This window comes from Lissotriton vulgaris, chromosome 3_1, assembly GCF_964263255.1.
Source record: "Lissotriton vulgaris chromosome 3_1, aLisVul1.2, whole genome shotgun sequence".
NCBI classification, from domain to species: domain Eukaryota; kingdom Metazoa; phylum Chordata; class Amphibia; order Caudata; family Salamandridae; genus Lissotriton; species Lissotriton vulgaris.
In genome coordinates this window covers 43,892,788-43,899,753 of record NC_141689.1, presented here as the reverse complement: position 1 = coordinate 43,899,753, position 6,966 = coordinate 43,892,788, and positions in this window count along the sequence as shown.

Sequence of the window (6,966 nt, the reverse complement as noted above, 5' to 3'; positions counted from 1 at the left end):
ACTCATTCTACAATTACCTCCAGCTTACCCGCTCACTCTACAATTACCTCATGCTTTTCCGCTCATTCTACAATTACCTCCAGTTTACCCACTTATTCTACAATTACCTCCAGCTTACCCACTTATTCTACAATTACCTCCAGCTTACTCGCTCATTCTACAATTATCTCCAGCTTACCTGCTCATTCTACAATTACTTCCAGCTTACCCACTCATTCTACAATTACCTCCAGCTTACCCACTTATTCTACAATTACCTCCAGCTTACCCGCTCATTCTACAATTACCTCCAGCTTACCCACTTATTCTACAATTACCTCCAGTTTACCCGCTCATTCTACAATTACCTCAAGCTTACCCGCTTATCCTACAATTACCGCCAGCTTACCCGCTCATTCTACAATTACTTCCAGCTTACCCGCTTATTCTACAATTACCTCCAGCTCACTTGCTCATTCTACAATTACCTCCAGCTTAACCGCTCATTCTACAATTACCTCCAGCTTACCCGCTCACTCTACAATTACCTCCAGCATACTTGCTCATTCTACAATTACCTCCAGCTTACCCGCTCATTCTACAATTATCTCCAGCTTACCCACTCACTCTACAATTACCTCCAGCTTACCCGCTCACTTTACAATTACCTCTAGCTTACCCGCTCATTCTACAATTACCTCCAGCTTACCCGCTCATTCTACAATTACCTCCAGCTTACCCGCTCATTCTACAATTACCTCCAGCTTACCGGCTCATTCTACAATTACCTCCAGCTTACCCACTTATTCTACAATTACCTCCAGCTTACCCTCTCATTCTACAATTACCTCCAGTTTACCCGCTCACTCTACAATTACCTCCAGCTTACTCGCTCATTCTACAATTACCTCCAGCTTACTCGCTCATTCTACAACTAACTCCAGCTTACTCGCCCATTCTACAATTACCTCCAGCTTACCCGCTCACTCTACAATTACCTCCAGCTTACCCGCTCACTCTACAATTACCTCCAGCTTACCCGCTCATTCTGCAATGACCTCCAGCTTACCAGCTCACTCTACAATTACCTCCAGCTTACCCGCTCACTCTACAATTACCTCTAGCTTACCCGCTCACTCTACAATTACCTCCAGCTTACCCGCTCATTGTACAATTACCTCTAACTAACCCGCTCATTCTACACTTACCTCCAGCTTACCGGCTCATTCTACAATTACCTCCAGCTTACCCGCTCACTCTACAATTACCTCCAGCTTACCCACTTATTCTACAATTACCTCCAGCTTACCCGCTTATTCTCCAATTACCTCCAGCTTACCCGTTCATTCTACAATTACCTCCAGCTTACCCCCTCATTCTACAATTACCTCCAGCTTACCCACTTATTCTACAATTACCTCCAGTTTACCCGCTTATTCTACAATTACCTCCAGCTTACCAGCGTATTCTACAATTACCTCCAGCTTACCCGCTTATTCTACAATTACCTCCAGCTTACCCGCTCATTCTGCAATGACCTCCAGCTTACCAGCTCACTCTACAATTACCTCCAGCTTACCCGCTCACTCTACAATTACCTCTAGCTTACCCGTTCACTCTACAATTACCTCCAGCTTACCCGCTCATTCTACAATTACCTCTAGCTTACCCGCTCAATCTACACTTACCTCCAGCTTACCGGCTCATTCTACAATTCCCTCCAGCTTACCCGCTCACTCTACAATTACCTACAGCTTACCCACTTATTCTACAATTACCTCCAGCTTACCCGCTTATTCTACAATTACCTCCAGCTTACCCCCTCATTCTACGATTACCTCCAGCTTACCCACTTATTCTACAATTACCTCCAGTTTACCCGCTTATTCTACAATTACCACCAGCTTACCTGCTTATTCTACAATTACCTCCAGCTTACCCACTTATTCTACAATTACCTCCAGCTTACCCACTTATTCTACAATTACCTCCAGTTTACCCCCTCATTCTACAATTACCTCCAGCTTACCTGAAAAGGAGAGATTCTTAACATCTCAATCAATCAGGATTCATGAAGTGTGGCTAATCACCAAAATGGTATCCAGGCGTTTGCAGGTCTTGGCGGTCCATTCGAAGAGCTATATCTTGAGGGCCTTAAGGAATTCTGGATATGAGGTTATGGTCCAGAGTTTCATGTGGATGCTATTCCAGATCTTTGCTGTGATGTGGGAGAAGAAGTGTCCTCCACTTCTGCTTTGGTAGATGTGGGGAGTATGGGCAAATGAAAGGGAGGCGGAGCGTAGTCTTCTCAATGGTTGGTGGAAGTTCATGCAGTGGATAATGTAGGAGGGTCCTTGGTTGCATGAGCCTTGTGTGTGTGGGTCAGCAGCTTGAATTGGCATCTCTTCTATACTGGGAGCCAGTGGAGTTGACCGCGGTGCAGTTAGATGTAGGTTCATCGGGGAAGGTCAAGGATGGGTCTGGCTGCAACATTCTGCATGGTCTTAAGACTTTGTAGGAGGTGTGTGGTGATTCTATGAAGAGGGTGCTGCCGTAGTCTGTAATAACCAGTGTTGTGCGGTGAAGAATGCTCCTCACGTGTTCCATCGCTTAGTCCAGATTCAGATTAATACTTCTCCTAACTTTGCTGCATGGATTTCCTGGATGGTTTCTTCACTAATCTGAAACTCCACACATCTGTGTCACATGCAGTTCACTTTATGTGATTTAATGACTACAGCTCATCCGCAGTATTATGGGTATTGAGACAAATGATACTTGTCTTCCTACAATAGGAGTATGGCCTAGTGACTCCTAATAATTTCCTGCTCTTGTGAAATGAGAGCAGAGTGGACGTCCATTCCCTCCAATTGCTAGAACACAACAAAATAACCAATGCATCACTCACCATTGAAAAACTGTATGCAATGACCTACGTCAACCAGTCAATAAAACAAAGTGATTTTAGATGTTAATAGGCCTATAGACAGTGCGGTAGTACTTCTCATGTACTATAAAATGTTATGATAACCCTACGTGCAAAGACTTCCTTCTCTCATAACTTTTCTATGTGGAGATCCCCACCCCCATGATGCAGATATCTGCACACAAAGGTATACATTTTGTAGTAAGAATGGGAGGCGTCAGGGATATTGACTGGGTCATAGGGAGTACCTACTACTAAATGGAAGGGTATTAAGAAGGATTAAGGAGTGGTTTATGAAGGTCCAAGGAGGGGTGTAGAGAGGAAGATGCCAATACAAACCACAAAAGAGTAGGGTTCTGGTTTAGATTGCAGAGAACAGTGCTTACTCCATCAGGTTGATGAGTAAAATACTCCGTCACCCTAGAGGAGTAAGTGTACTCTGCATTTAGAGATGCCTGCTGCCCCAGCGCACATCTCTTACTTTGGCAGGAGCAGCCATCTTGGCAGTTCCTGTCAATGCATTGAAGTGTGCTTTGCGGCTCCATCAACATGACGATACTGTATGGTGCACTTTCTTTTTTTTTCATTTCCAAAAACAAAACCCCCAAGCAGGATTTTCTTTTTGAAAATAATAAAAGCAATGACCCTCTCAATGCAGGAGTTATCTTCGATTGCGGGGTGGGTGGATGCCTTTTGTTTCACTATAACCATGTTTTAGATGGCAGTTTGTGAAAGTAAAACTATCCATTTGTCTGCCCACTCTAAGTAGTGCTTGCAGACGAATGGGCAAACCTCCAATGGTCCTTCCTCACGCGGGCCATCAGTAGAGTATGTCAGTGGCAGAGACGAAGTATCGCCATCTCTGACATACTTAACTTCAACACCAAAGGAGGTGGACGTAATTTCAATTTGGTAGAAAGAGTACTCTGTCACTACCCTCTCCGCCAAACTCTAAATCAGGCTATTCATAAACTATACTTCTTAAGTTACTACAGCCCAAAGATCAGAAAACATACCTAGCTTTGGAGTAAATGAGCAGCACACATGGCCACTCCTATGCTGCTGACCGGTACGGCAAGAATAAACAAACGAAGGAGCCGGACAGTATAACGTTTTTAGAAGCAATTGCAGACCTAGTATAATGAATTGCTAGGCTGAACAACCATTTGTGTTGAATCACTTATTTTTTATGAAAATTTATGAAGCAAGTATATGTGCGTCAAAGGATACACTACCACATTTACAGAGGTTCACAAATACATTGAGTAAACCACAAACAATACATTCAATCAAATAATACACATATAAACAATTGTGATGAAAAAATAAATATAGACAACTGTGCAATGCCTCAACAAATTACGTTATTGAGGCACCAATCCTAAATGCAAAATGAACAAGTGGACTGACAAGGTGAACAACTAGCCTACTTGTTACAACCACCACAGAATACACAGTGAGTTTGTCACATGGTGCGCAAAATAGGAAAACACATAAACTATACAACAGTGTAGAAATGTGTAAGTTCTATTCCTATTACGCCCTAGTAGTTTGGTATCTTGGTGGAACTGGACGCCGACGCGTTTCGAACCCAATCAATCATTTAATGGGTTCTCCTCAGGACATGGATTGGGGGGGTCGTTGTCACTGTGAATTAAATAAAAAAATAAAATTGGTATCAATGCTGAGCTAACTGCAAACTCGCTGAAACCCGAACACCGTAAAGAAACGTGCAAGTACCTTATACTTGGGGTATCAGGATGCTCCCTGTGAATAAGATGGTATAGAGAACCTCAGTTACTGTCGGTCTTATAGAAATCCCTATGAGCCAACCTGTTGAATTATTGAATTTAAACACATACCTCGATGTGGTAGACACTGGGAATCGATTGTGGTGCCGGTGCACCTAAGGTAGGTGATTTATGGCTATGGAGCGCCTGAAAGAAGCGAGAATACTTCTTAGTGTCGTCCTAAATATTTCAACGTAGTGTGAGGATATACTAAGAAATAAAGTCCTACCTTCTTGTGTGGGCCGGGGACTTATTTGTGCTCATACGCGGGCGGCAGCCGCCGCAGGAGTTAAACAACTGTAGAGACAAAGAATGGGCTTTTTTAGAAAAGGTCTGGTGTAGCGCTCGCTCGACCAAACTGGCATTTGTCTTACGGGACTTACTTCAGAGACGATAAATCGAGGCTCTGCAACCGGCACCAAAGCGATACTGAATGACAAGTCGAAGCTGGGGGGGGGTGTCCTGTTGTATTTAACACGGACAGCGTCCCAATGCATCTTGGGATATGTAGTTTAAAGGTGCGTGAAAGCGCAAAATCCATTGCTGGATTGAAACGGGGGGCTCGAGAGGGAGGTTCACCGTTAGAGACCTGTGCCCTTAAGATGTCAAAGGGACACGTACTTTAAAACAGATGTCGGCAGCTAAAGGCTCAGAAACACGAGCAGCAGCAAGCGGAGACAGACAATCGCCGCTGACAAGATATCTACAGGTTACTAAATTCATTGAGATCATTGAGTCCAGACATGGCAGTATTAAATCTCAAGATAAGGTAGGCCTCTTTTTTGGCCAGGCGTGCGTCAGGATTACCGCCGGCCCCTGGAGTGTTCTTGATACTTGCAAGGATTGTCCATTTTAAATCATTGGCCGAGTGTTCCTTTTTCAAAAAATGGGACACCAGGGGTGCTGTTAGGACTTTATTATTGATCCGGGATCTGTGCTGGATAATGCGTTGGCGTACTTCTTGAGTTGTTTTGCCTATGTACACTTTTCCGCATGGGCACGTGATGGCATAAACTGCATATTTGGTCTTGCAATTTGTGAAGTTGTCATGTCGCCAATGTTTTTTGCCATCTGTAAAGAGGGTTCCTTCCGTTGTCAAATTGCACACCGAACATGTGCCACACTTGTGGTGACCCTTTACTGGGCCCATGTTGAAGAGAGTTCCTTGCATTTCTCTTTTGATAGTACCTCGTGTAGATGAGATCTGTTGTCCAATACTTCGGTTTTTTTTTAAGTGCGAACAGCGGTTTGCCAATGTCAGGAAGAATATCCTCCACCAAATGCCAGTTGCTCCGGATGATTTTCTGTACTGGGTTGGTGTGAGGTCCAAAGGTAGAAACACAGACCATCCGGTCCACCTTTGTTTTTTTTCGTTTTTGCAATAGATGTTCCTGAGGTGTCCATCTTGCCCTCTTCATTGATTGTTTCAAGAGTTTGGCCGGGTAGCCACGCGCCCTCAATTTGTTAGTCAGTGCTTCTCCGTGGGTGATGAAATCCTCCGTTCTCGAGCAGTTCCGTCTCACCCTAAGGTATTGACCGTAGGGGAGATTGTTCTTTAAGCTTTTGGGGTGGAAACTTGCATAATGTAGGGCATTGTTCTTGTCAGTTTTTTTCTGGAAGAGTGTGGACTTCAGGCCTTCTGGTGTCGATTTGATCTCCACGTCTAAGAATGGCATAGTTCTACAGTCGTACGCCAGACTGAATTTTATATCTGGACTGCGGTTGTTCAACCATTCGTGGAATTCTTCAAGAGCCTGTGGTGTACCATTCCAGATGCACCACACATCGTCTATGTACCTAAGCCACTGCCCGATATGGGCTCTGTACAAGTTGTTATTGTAAACAAATTTCTCTTCATATTGGGCCATATAAAGTATAGCCATCTCCGGGGCAAAGGGACACCCCATCGCTGATCCCTTTATTTGCAAGAACATTTCATCCTCGAATACAAAGAAGTTCTTCTTTAGGGCGAGAGATGCCAGGTTCACAATCAACTCAGTCGGCACTCTGTGGGGGCGAGGTCTGGAATCGAGGTACATTTCAATGACGTCCACTCCATCCTGCTGCGGAATTTGAGTGTAGAGGGACGACACGTCCATTGTCACTAGAAGCTGGGTACTAGGATCAAATTCTACTCCTTCTACCCTGGTTAAAAAATCCATGGTGTCACGGAGGAATGAAGGGACTTTGATGGTAAATTCCTTTAGAAAGACGTCTACGAACTTCGAGATTGGCTCGAGCACCGAGTCACACCCCAACACTATCGGGCGG